The sequence below is a fragment of the Chinchilla lanigera genome, unplaced genomic scaffold, assembly GCF_000276665.1.
Source record: "Chinchilla lanigera isolate Chin_1 unplaced genomic scaffold, ChiLan1.0 scaffold00010, whole genome shotgun sequence".
Taxonomy (NCBI): domain Eukaryota; kingdom Metazoa; phylum Chordata; class Mammalia; order Rodentia; family Chinchillidae; genus Chinchilla; species Chinchilla lanigera.
In genome coordinates, this window is record NW_004955411.1 from 14,379,918 (window position 1) to 14,393,120 (window position 13,203).

General features: G+C 41.1%; 1 protein-coding gene and 1 long non-coding RNA gene across 16 annotated transcripts in view; one reads left to right on the forward strand and one right to left on the reverse strand.

The window, feature by feature from the left end:
• LOC102026408 (small integral membrane protein 8) overlaps positions 1-13,203 on the forward strand; it is a 119,341-nt gene that overhangs the window by 59,364 nt on the left and 46,774 nt on the right. Inside the window, exon 1 of one of the 15 annotated variants that reach the window (XM_005377724.2) lies at positions 12,268-12,529. The exons of 12 other annotated variants lie outside the window; for them this stretch is intronic. The gene's annotated coding sequence lies outside the window, so the exon portion shown is untranslated. Of the gene's footprint in view, positions 1-12,267; positions 12,530-13,203 lie in introns of those variants that run through there. 2 more of the 15 variants (XM_005377725.2, XM_005377726.2) reach the window with 2 other exon arrangements.
• LOC102016793 lies at positions 11,334-12,137 on the reverse strand. The gene is made up of 2 exons (XR_001232836.1): positions 12,036-12,137; positions 11,334-11,925 (listed from the first exon to the last, which is right to left on the reverse strand). It is a non-coding gene; the product is annotated as an uncharacterized LOC102016793 (long non-coding RNA).

Sequence of the window (13,203 nt, forward strand, 5' to 3'; positions counted from 1 at the left end):
GCTTTTTAACGTAAGTGTGTACCTAATGATTGTGGAAAACAGAACTGCTTCCACGTGCACCCAAGCTCATCCTTACACCTGTCAAACCGCTGCTATTATCCTCTCCATCTGTCAAGATTCTCGAAGATTAATTTTGACTGAAACACAAATTTAACTTGAGACTGTGATTTAGAAGAGGATATACAATACTGTAATGATTTATCTGAAAACATAGTTTTTTAAGATTTTTCTCCATCAGTGGGAAGTTTGATATACGATGCTCTCAGTTTTTGCAGTCGGAAAGAATCTTGTCTTTAGAAAATTTATTTTAATATTAATTCATTTACAAAATGCTTATTGGCACATCCTGGAGCTTAGGCATTAGCCTAGGAAGCTGAGGACATAATGGTGAGTGTGATTGGCTCTCTGCCCTAATCCCAGGTGTACATTATAATAAAGGGAGACAAACATGAATAACAGCAGGTGACATGGTGTGCTAGGGGCAGAAGTTTGCAGGGTGCAATGGGACCTCAAGTGAAAAAATGACTCGTTGTACAAGGGTAGAATGTTCGGTTGAGACGGACTCACTGAATAGGAAGGTCTATGAGCTGTGTTTTGAAGAGCACAGCTGGGCTGGGCAGGTCTTCCTGTCAAAGCAAGTCACTCAGCTACAGCACAGCGAAGTGAGTCATCTGGAAGTTCGAGTTCAGGTGCAGCGGGGTGAGGGTAGTGTCCAACAGAACTTTCTACAATGACGGAAATGTCCATCTTCACTGACTGAGTAGCCACGGGCCAAGCAGGGCTAGGACAGCTGAAGAAATGGATTTTTATTTCATTGCATTTTAATTAATTTAAACAGAATATGAAAGTAATGTCCTAAGTGATGTAGAGGTTTTGGTGCAGAGACCAGAGAGAAATACGTAGTAGGTTACCCACAACCCCCCACTCCTACATTTAGGGCTTAGCACTTTGTGACTGTGATGAGCCCATGACAAACACCTGAGTCTATGCAACAGACAGGTGCTTGCTGTTTTTACATTTGTCTATGAAACAAAGACACAGGAGATGCGTCCTCCCGCTCTAATTCTCAGTGTATCTTCACAGTAGAGATGTGGTCATGGTTAGGAAAGGTTGGGACAGTGCAGAACTTTAATCATATGAGGAAGCCATGGTGGAATTATGTATATGTGATTTTCATTTTGAATCTCCTAAAATACCATGTTCTTATAATGTCTTAAGATACAATATTAAAACCATGAAATTTGTTGTTTTTTCAAGTACACAAGCAACATGCTTATTGTTGCTGAGATTTTGTTACATAATTGTTCATATCTAATGAATATGTACTTGCTTGTCACAGCTCTTCAACTTTTGACATTATTATCTGAAAAATGTGCTTGTGGTTTACACTGATTTTTTTTTTTTTTTTTTTTTGTCTTTTTTGAGACAGGGTCTCACTATGCTGTTCAGGCTGGGCTTGAGCTTACTTTGTAGCCCAGGCTGGTCTCAAACTCACGATGACCCTCCTGCCTCAGCCTCCCAAGTTCTGGGATTACAGGTGGGTGCCACCATGCCCAGCTACACTGGAAATATTTATGGAAGCAGTTTTTCTCCTAAACTGTTGGCTTCTTTCATCCTCTCTCAGATTAAGCACTGCAAAAAAAGCTAGTTGTCTTTATGAAAAATAGTAATCAAAAGTATGATCGATGCTGGGCATGGTGGCACATGCTATGAGTTCAAGGCCAGCATAGGCTACAAACTGGATTCATGGCCAGCCTGAACTGCATAGTGAAATCCTGTCTCAAAAGATTTTTTTTTGTTTGTTTGTTTTTTTTCTGGTAGTGGGAATTGAACTCACGACCTCGTGCTTGCCAGGCAGGCGCTGTGCCGCTGAGCTAAATCCCCAGCCCCTCAAAAGATTTTTAAAAAGTGTGATGGAGAAAGCAATCCATTGGGTTCCCCAGCAGAAATTTTATTTCTGTCCTGTGCAGACCATTACTTAGCTTGCTTGTGACATTTATAAGTTTCTTGATACAGAACAGTTATTTTTGGAAGTCTTTAGTGATGAAAGAAGTCTATATGCTTACTGAGATGACTGCTATTTTTGATAAATATTTATTGCAGTAATGTGGAAATAACTTTCAACCATGTCAAAGTACATAGGATGCTTATTTAGGAAACAATAAAGCTTCTGGCCAGATGGTGACAAAATATTAAATGGCTTCATTGGTGAGTGGCTGCCATACTAGACAATGCAAGAGCTGGGGATGTAGCTCAGCTGTGGAGCTCTTGCTTGGCAGGCACAAGGCCGTGGATTTGATCCCTAGCACACAGTATTAACAATAACAATAGACAGGGTAGGTCTAGAGATAAACAGAGGTCAGATCCAATAGCAGATCTTACATCCCACGTGAGGAGGGCTGAATTTTCCTCAGTAGTGAATCTTTAAAGGACCATACATGGGCAAAAATGTGAACCACTTCACATTTGAGAGTGGAACCAAATAGTGCATTTATGAGATTTCAGTAACAGGCCTGAGTGAGGGCATGGAGTTAGGGAATGGAATATATGTGAGACATGCTAAGGAGGTAGAACGGGCAGGTGTTGTGATGGGTCTGGGTGTGAAGATGAGGGGAAGAGAAAAAGCAGCGTCACCCTAAGCAAGTTGGGCCTGCTACTAAATCAGTGCGGAGTCATCCCAAGCCGGAGGAGCAGCACATTCAGGTGATGTTACTATGTTCCTCCTTGCAGCTCAGCTCAGCCCTTCCTGACTGAAGAACAGCTGGACTGAAGTCATGTGACATAATCCCTGGCATTTGGTTAATCACGAGAGAGCAGCTGCTAAAACGGAATGCAGATCTTTAAGAATGTCAGCAAAGGTAGAAGGAGATTAAAAAAAATTCATCATAAAATTGAGGGTAATGCACCACAGAGCAAGGACTATTCCCTGATAATTGAGGAAATATTATTTCTTTCATAAGGGTTTAAACAATGTGTGTCCAAGCTTTTTTGGGGTGGCCACAATGAGTTAAGAAGGATTGTCTTGGCCCACATCTAAATTAATAGGAAAACTCACATGTTTACTTTTATGCATCACATTTTATTTCTTTATTAATACATATTTCTGGCTTCTTGGCCTTTTGGCTAAGAACAAGTGTATTAGTACATATTTACAGTGCATGGTTCCATTTATCATGGGGAGTTTGTCCATGTACAGCACACATTGTAATTCTTCTGTGCCCTTCCCCTCCCATCCCTGCTGTTCCCTCCAACTCTTGCTTCCCTTCCCACTTACAAAAGCTCTTTCCATTTTTCTTCATTTTTGTCACTTCCTTCCCTCTCCCATCCCACCATCTCTTGTCCCCCTTCCCATTTCTCCCCACTTGCTATTATCTTTTCTTTTACTCCATATTTGGGGTTTCTCATACAAGAGAAACCATGCAATATTTAAACTTGTGCATTGGTTTGTTTCACTTAACATTATGGTCTCAAGATGCATCCATTTACCTACAAATGCCTCAAGTTTATCCCGCTTTATGGCAGGGTAGTACTTCATTGTGTATAAATGCCACATTTTCTTTGTCCATTCATCCTTTGATGGGCATATAGGCTGCTTTCAAGATTTAGCTATTATAAGTTGTGCTGCTATACACATGGGTATGCATGTATCTCTGTAAAATGATATCTTTAACTCTTTAGGGAAGATACCTAGAAGGGAACTAGCTAGGTCAAATGGAATTTCTATTTTTAATTTTTTGAAGAACCTCCATATTGAGAAGAATCCACTTCTAAGAAATGCCTAGGACCTAACGAATTAACGGTTAAATTCCACAAGAACTTCAGTGAAGATCTAATGCCAAAATTATTCCAACTCTTTAATGAAACTGAAAGGGAAAGTGTACTCCCAAAGTCATTCCTGAAAGCTTGCATTACCCTGATTCCAAAATCAGACAAGGACCCAACCAAAAAGAACTATAGGTCAATCTCTCTAAAGAACACAGATGCAAAAAAATCCTCAACAAGATCCTGGAAAACTGAATGTAACAAACCATCCAAAAAAATCATACATCATGACCAAGTAAGCTTCATCCTAGGGATACAAGGATAGTTTGACATATGCAAATCAAGAAATGTAACCCATCACATAAACAGAAGCAAGGACAAAAATCATATGATCACCCCAATAAATGCAGAAAAGGCATTTCACAAAATTCAACATCCTTCCATGATAAAAAACACCAGGAAAAGTATGGATAGAAGAATCTTATCTCAGTCTTATAAAAGCCATTGATGACAAACTTACTGCCAATGTCATATTGAATAAGGGAAAACTGAAATCAGGAAATAGACAAGGATGTCCACTGTCATTCTTATTCAGCATAATTTTCAAAATATTAGCCAATGCAATCAGGCAAGAGAAAAAATAAAAGAGATGCATACAGGAAAGAAAGAAGTCAAAGTATCATTATTTGCAGATGACCTAACTCTGAACAAACCCCAAAAATCCATGTAAAGGTTCCCAGAATTAATAACCAAATTCAGAAATACAACAGGATACAAAATCAACACAAAAATCAGTAGCATTCCTATACACTAATAATGAACTCACTGAGAAAAAATTAGGAAAATAATACCACTCACAATAGCATCAAGAAATATTAAATTCTTAGGAATTAACCTAATCAAGGAAGTGAAAGACCTCTACAGTGACAATTACAATGCTCTGATAAGGGAGATTAAAGAGGACATCAGAAAATGGAAGAATATCCCATGTTCCTGGATAGGCACAACCAATAAGTCAAGATGGCTATATTCAGAAAATTCATACATAGCTGAGAGTAGTGGCTGGTACAGATTACACGTCTGTAATCCCAGCACCCAGGAGGCTGAGGCAGGATGATCATTGAAAGTTCAAGACCAGCCTGGGCTACAAAGTGAGCTCAACGCCAGCCTGCACTGCATAGCAAGAACCTGTCTCAAAAAAACAAAAAACAAACAAACAAAAAAAAGAAAATTGATACATAGATCTAACACAATCCCCATCAAAATACCAACAGCATTGCTCACAAATCTATAGATAACAATACAAAAATTTATATATCACTGAGGATGGTTGCAGTTCTTTTCGGGGAAGCTATGATCTTCACCTTGAGCATTGCTTCCTGGCTCCAGTATGGATCCCTCAGCCTGCTGGCACAGATCTTTCCCCTTCTGGTGCAGACTTTCTGGCTTCCACCACTGACCTGTGGCCTTTCCCAGTGCAAATCCTTCATACAGACTTGCATGAGACATTGTCATGGGTTCTAGGTCTTTTTGCTGGAAGTGTAGGACATTGCTGTGGCATCCAGGCTATCAGCTGGATTCTATGGGTCTCTAGTGTGTGGACACAGCTGCACTCTTCAGCACTGACTCTTTGGGTGAATATTATAAAATAATCTTATAAATTATGTGTCCTGTATCAAATCTATTCCCTTGTAAACTCTGACTACAGCACTTTTTTTGTCTTTTCTGATCACTTTTGACTTAACGTCTGGTTTGTCTGAAAATAGTCTAGCTACTCCTGCTTGGTTTGGTATTCTCATTGTTTTCCATTCTTTGACTTTCAATCATGAATTTCTTTTTTAATTAAATGTATTTCTTGTATACTGCATATTGTTGGATTGTGGTTTTGTTTGGTAGATTCTGCTAATCTGCATCTTTGGCGAATTGAGGCCATTCACACTGATTGTTATAACTGATAGGTATTGCCTTATTCCTGGCATTGCATATTTTCCTGCTGCTGATTCCCTTTCTTTCCCTTCTACTTAATTGCTCACCCTGCCTGGTGCATTAATTCTATTGGACCTTTTGGCATTGTTATCTTCATTGTCTCTTTCTAGGATATCATTGAGAATTTTTTGGCTAGTTTAGTGGTCATAAATTTCTGTAGGATCTCTTTATTCTGGAAGTATCTTATTTTGCCATCAATTTCAAACAATAATTTTCAAAATTTCAACAATAATTTGTCAGTCTGCGTAGGAAGACTTTCCTGCATAGGAATTTCTTTTAGGAATTGAAATTATTTTATAATTATTTTAAAATTATCTTATAATTTCTTTCCTGCATAGGAATTTCTTTTAGGGGTTGAAACATTGTACTCCAGACTTTACTTTAAGGTTTGTATTTAAAAGTGTGCTGTAATTCTGATGGGTTTTCTTTTATAAATCCTTTGTAGCTTTCCTCTAATAGCTTCTAAGATCCTGTTCTTGTGTTGAATTTCTGGTGTTTTAACTATGATGTGTCTTGAGGTGGTTCTTTTATGGTCATGGCTTTTTGGGGCTCTATGTGCCTCAATTATCTGTGTGTTAAACTGTTTTCCCACGTTTGGAAACTTTTCTTCCATTACTTTTTTTTGTTTTTTGGTCTTTTTGAGACAGTGTTTCACTATGCAGTTCAGGCTGCCCTTGAACTCACTTTGTAGGCCAGGCTGGTCTCAAACTCACAGTGATCCTTCTGCCTCACTGCCATTATTTCTGTAAACAGTTTTTTATAGCCTTTGTGCTATCTTCTGGTTTTTTACTCATTCCAGTTAATCTTAGATTAGTCTTCTTTGTATCATCTAGCAGCTGTTGGATCCATTTTTCATGTTATCTTGTAGGGGGTTTTTGTTTGTTTTGTTGTTGTTGTTGTTTTGTTTCATTTTGCTTTTTTGAGACACAGTCAGGTGCTATGTAAGCCAGGCTGGCCTCCTTGAACTTGTGGTGATCCTCCTGCCTCAGCCCTCCCAGTGCTGGAATTACAGGCATGTACCACCACATCTGGCAATTTTGTGTTGTTTTAAAGAAGCTGTCTCTCATTAACTGATCACCATTCATACTCCTGTCTTCTAGATCTGACACCCTGTCCTCACATTGTTCAGTTTTGCTTCCTATACTTTCATAATAAGGAATTTTTAAATTCCTTATTATGGCTTGTGTCTAGGTGTCCCCCCAAAGCTTCATGCACTTATAGGTGGGGATTTTCACAAGTGGCTGCATCTACAGTGCATAATGCTGGAGTTAAATGGTGATGCTGGGATTAAGGGTGTGTGATTACTAAATTAGTCCACTTACTGATTTGGCATAGTTCTGAGAGTGGATAAAGGGAAGACCCTCCCTGGATGTGAGTGCAGAACGCAAGGGACAAAAAGATGGCTACTGGGGTCAATTCTTATTGCTTGGTACTTCTTGCCACTTCACTGCTTTGCTGCCTTCTGCCTGCCATGAACTGTTTCTCCTCTGCAATGCTCTACCGTGCCACCATACCGTGGAGCCAACCAACTATGAACTAAAACCTTTACAAACTGTGAGCCAATTAAACCTTCTGCCTTAACTTTGGGTGTCAGGTAGTTTGTCTCAGCAATAAGAAAAGTAACTAAGACACTCCTGAATATCAGTTTGGAATATTTTATGCTTGCATCTTTTTCTTCAGTGCCTCTAAGTTTCTATTAGTGTCTTCTCTAGAATTGCTGATCATTTGTTTTCTTAGGATCATTATCTCTTTTATTATATATGCTTTGAATTTTCCAAGTGCCTTATTGATCTGTTTTGTTACTTCCACTGTTATTGCTTCAGATATTTCTGCTGTGTGGCTTTTGGTTTTCTTCCCCCATGATGCACCCTGGATCACCTTTGTGGAACTGGGAGGTTCGGTGTCATTTTGTTGTCTTGTTTTCTGTTGTTTCTATTTTTGTTTGGTTGTTCATTTTTTTGTGCTGAGGCTTTGGGGTTGATTATAGTGTGTTGCTTTATTGCTGGTGTGAAGACTTCTTTAACGTCTACTTTTCAGAGTTGTCCTCTGGCCATAGCTAGCTATGGGCTTTGCCTCTGTTCCAGGTTCTAACCACCTCCGTTTATTTGAGAGGTCACAGCCGGTTTGGCCCAGTACCCAGTTCTTTAGGATTGGCTGCTGCATTATTATTTATGACCCTCAGGCAACCCAGGAAATAGCATATAGAGAAAACCAATTGTTTGCAACAACCAGGTCACCTTGGCTAAAGTAGAAAAATCAGCAACAACAGTGTCAATACAAACTGCACATTAAGAAACCCTAAGAACCAATAATGTATTACCCATAATCATAGAAAGAAAAGCCATACTTACAGTGTAGACTCTAAGAAAAACCAGATGCTGATCTACAGTAACCATCTACTCAACAGAACAATTTTACCTTCATTAACAGTGTTCAAATGTAGTAAGATATAGTTAACTATCTGCAGATTCATAAAGCTTAATGGTTATACTAGTAAGGGTAGACTTTGTGGGCAATGGGACAATGAAAAAAAGTCGAATTTGAAAGATTAAGCAATGGAATACGAGAAGGTGATACAGTGTGAAATAAAGGATCTTATTAAGAAGTAAAAGGAACTCAGTACCATTAGATAAAAATAATAGTAAAAATCAACAAGAAAAAGGATAGTAATGTAGATTAAACTAGAGGGAAAAGGAAAAAATAATAATGGAACAAATTAAAACAGAGAGAGAGAAAAAAATGAGGAGAAAAAAAGATCTAATCAAACAAACAAAGTAATAATAAAATGAAGTATCTCCAAAGTGCTCAGGGAAATTAAGTAGAATCCAATCAGGATCTTCTAAGAACAGGGTTGTTAGTTGCTTGGCACTTCTGCAGCCCCAAGCAGAAAGGAAACAACATGTAGAGCTGTCTCAGGGTGGATCAAGGGGGAAGAAGATCAAAAGCCACACAACAGAAATGTCTAAAATAATAACAGTGGAAGTCACAAAACAGATCACTAAGGCAAATAAAACTCCAAAACCACACACACACACACACACACACACACACACACACACACAGTAGAGGGAAAGAAAGAATCCTATGTATTTCCACAGATGAGTGGTTTTCTTTCAGAACCTGCAGTCTTTGGAATCTAGTAAGCCACATTCCTCTCTGCCCTTCTTTATAGCCTGTGAGTTTGTGCGGTGATCTCCCTATTCGAGATGTCCCCCATCTATAAACCCCAGTCCATGGCAATTGTCCAAGCTGAGACATATCCCCACTCACACTGCTACATGGGGAAGCAGTCAGACCACTGGCCTCCTCGGAATGCAGGATGCTGCGCTCAATGCCATCACCTTCAGATCCGGCCAGCTCTAAAAGCCAGTTCTCTCCGCCTCTCTTCACACCTCAGAATACAGCATTTCCCTTCCTGGCCTGAGCATGGACTTCTGAGGGGATCTCTGGGGATCGCTATCTAAACCTCACCCTCTCGCCAGTCTGTCTTCCGTGGCTGTCTCCCACCCGGTCACTGTAGTAGGAAACACTTCATTCCTGAAGTGAAGCTGTAGTACAGGTGTTCTATGGCTCAGTCTCAATCAATGCCTTCCCCAAATGGTGTCAGATTATTTCTCTGGCCCTATGGTGGGCACTGCACTGGATTTTTTCTCCAACTCTATCCCACTGTGGAAAGGTCACCCTTGGGATAAAACTCTACACTGTTTTGTTTTTTTCTTAAGTTTCTACCAACTTGTGGTTTTCTTGGGGCTAGCATTGCTGGCCCATCCGTTATTTCTCCCAGAAGCAGCCAGTTCTTCTGTGCTTACTTCTTCTCCAGGGTGTTGGCCTCTTTCTCCATCGGGTTGGCTGCCTGGTACCCCCCTCTGTGGCTCTGTGCTTCTTAGGACTATTTGAAACAATGAAGTATCTCCAATGTCTCCAGGGAAATTAAATGGAATCCAATCAGGATCTTCTATTCTGGATTTTGGCCTCATCTAAGATCAGGGTTGTTAGTTAGTCAGTACTTCTGCAGCCCCATACAGAAAGGAAAGAAACTGTAGAGCTGTCTCAGACTTGGCATTGGCTGTACAGGGCACAGAATCCATGGATGTGGAGTTGGTTGGTGACCAGTGAATTAGTTGGTCCATTGCACTGGGTCATGGATCTGTCCATTCCCCTACACATCTGCTTAATAACAATAAATGTCTGTCATCTCAGCCTCACACACATGTAGGCAGGGTAAAGTACTATTGTCTGTCATCACGTGTTTTACTTATCAATTCTCACACGCAGATGTAGTATCTGATACCCATGTGTTTTGGCTTTACCGTGTGTGGTATAGGCAGTGGAGTTAGCACTACATTGCATCCTCCTCTCTATAGTGTTCTATTGTCACCTAAAGGCCACATTCAAAAATTTCAAAATCAAATCATGAAAAATATTGCCAAAAGTCACATAATGTTAAAAACTTATGATCTTGTGAGGCCACAATACTAACTGTCCAGGGCTGCATGTGGCTGTGGACCATAAGTTGGACACACCTGGTTTGGAGTGTCCCAAACTGAAGTATGTCCTTGGGAATTACATCATAGTGTGCATAGGGTGGAAGGGAATTGTAAAGAGGAAATTCAAATTGGGCCCCATACCTCTCTTTCATTCCTGTCTCCAATACCTGCTCTCTCAAGAAACTCCTGAGCGTCAGGGTCTGTTAGCTCAGCACCCACCTTCTGAAAACCATGGTCCCAGGGAAGCCTCCCAACTCTGGCATAAGGAATGCAGAGAAGATAAGACTGAGAGAAATCTCTCTTCCTGCAGGGTGCATTAAAGGCTACTTGTGGATAGATGGGGATCCCAATGTGGGAGAACCAATGCTGGAATCAGAGGAAGTGCTTTTTCTGAAGATCTGTCCTTTAAAAGCCTTCTCCTCTCTCAAATTATAATTTCCTTTCGGAATCATCATAACCTTTCAGAAATATTAATATACAGACATCTAAAATGTCTACCTTTTTTTACCCACCCATTCCTAAACATACCTCCTTAATTCAAATACTCTGCCAAGACATTTTTATGCCAGGCTTTATTGTCAGGTGCTGGGGTCGCAGCAAGATGGAATGCCTGCTTTCCAGGAACAGATAAGAAAATGGATTTCCATCAGGTATTGAGAGCTTTGTCAGGTGTAAGAACATACTCATGAAGTTGAGATGGGAATAACTGCTTAATGAGTGTGCAGTTTTCTTCTCAGTTGGTGAAAATGCTTTGGGACTAGTTTAGATCCTTAACCTATCATTGAAAGGCCAAAGAGAGAGAGAGAGAGTTTCATTTGAGAGATGGCTTCTGAGCACATGGAGAGATTCATCAGGTGAAGAAGAAAGGGGACATTCAGTTAGAGGGCGTAGCCTCTATGCAAAGGCCTGCAGGCCAGGGAGAACTAGAAGTTTTCAGACAAGTTAAAAATTCACCTGGCCCCAGAAATGAAAGATGTGGGGTCGGATGGGAGAAAGGAGCGGGGTATGAGAACCGAGGTTAGGTGGAGGAAGCTGAAGGTGGCACCCCTAGGAATTTGGATCCACCCCAAGGACACGGAGAAACCTTCACAAATACAATTAGAGATGTTAAGATTATTTTAATATTTCAGTTTATCAACATTCCTTAAATATCAAGTGTTTAGATTTCCAATGTTGTGCTATTTATAAACCTTGCGATTGTAAACATTTATTTTAACACAAGCTTCATCAACATCCCGCGAAAATTTTCTAGAAGATGGAAATAAGTACTGTACAATGATCTTGAATTCTTGTGCTGATTCACTTCCTAGTGATCTAGGACTACCCTTAGCAAAGTACATTATGCACATGTGCTTACAATTTGAGAAAATTACTGTTTAAAATGTGGATGCTCTGCTTGTCCCGTCAGTACTGTTTGACACTTTCATGTCTGAAGGTGAGCCTCAGGAGCATTGTTCTTGAGCAAAATCCCATCCTAACTCCAGGCGCGACGGTACTCTTATGATAAGCGTCTTTAGTGGATAGTTTTCTCTTCTCGCATCTTGGTATATTCTGTTCCCGACTTCCTTTGAATAACAGGACACTAAATAAAGCTGCATTATTTTTTACTCTTTAAAACTAGGCGGGTGCTGGGGATTTAGCTCAGTGGCACAGCGCCTGCCTGGCAAGCACGAGGTCGTGAGTTCGATTCCTGGTACCGGACAAAAAAACCAAAAATAAATAAATAAATTTTTAAAAAAATAAAACTAGGTACTTTTATAAGAACATTAACCCGTTTTTTTTTTTTTCCGTTCTCCTTACCTGGCTCCTCCAACTTCCCACTGCCCTTTTAAACCGTCCTCGTTTAAGGAAGCGCAGGTGCGGCAGCCGTGACCATCTTGGTGTAACGGACGTGCCTGGGACTTGTGTACTTGGGTTATCTCTTTAATTCTTTCCGCCCACCCTCTGGGGACCAACAGCTTGTGGGCCGAAGCCCCGCCCACATCCGGGCCCTCCCCCTCCAGCCTCAGCGTCCCGTCTCCACGGTAACGCCCCTCCCAGGTACCCAACAGGGGCCACCCGGCAGGATCTGGTGGCCGCAGCTTCTGCTTTATATTCCGGCCGTGGTCAGCCCACTCCTGGATCTTCGCCCTTACTGCACCCCGGGGGTGCAGAGCGCGGTGCTGTGGGGAGAGCTGGGGCCGCTGCAGCACTCGGCGCCCCCTGAGCGGAAAAGTTGGTGTCTTCGGGCCGGCGCGCCCAGGTCCGCAGGTCAGACCTTCAGACCCGTCCCGAGCCCGCCGCTCCTCCGGAACGTGAGTGCCGGCGGCCTTGGGATCCGAGCTACCGTTTCTGTTGTTGGGTTGTTTCGGTACTGAGGACTGAACCCTGAACTGCATCCTTTATATTTTTTAAAGTTTGAAACAGGGTCTCGCTACATTGCCCAGACTGGGTTTGAATATGCGATCCTCTTGCCTCAGTCCTGCTCTACTCGTTTGCTATGCCACACACCTTTGTGTCCACTGCATGTGTAGACTCATTACATCCTCAGCAACTCCGAAAGAAGTAACCATAGGTCGGTCTTTGCAGATGAGGAAAGTGCCCCCTAACGAGGTGAAGCGAGGGCCCCAGGTCTCTCAGCTAGACAGTGGTCGGCTCACACAATACGAGTCAGGCAAACCGGACGCCAGAAGCTGCTTTTACCCATTCCCAGAACGCTAATGATGTTACGCGGTCTACCTAGTACTGTTACCTTCGTTATACTCTACGTACAGAGTACTCTACATGTAAGCGATAGGAACATCAGGAAGCTTGATTAAAATCTGCCGCTCTTCTCTGATTTATAATAAGTGAAGTTAATAATCAGGGTATTTTTCCCCATGCTGTGTAACTCCCATAATATATTTTGATTTTTTGCTTTTTTATTTTAATTAGAGTCCGTATTCCAATTTGGATGTTCAGAAAAGAGAATTTAGATTATCCAAGCAAA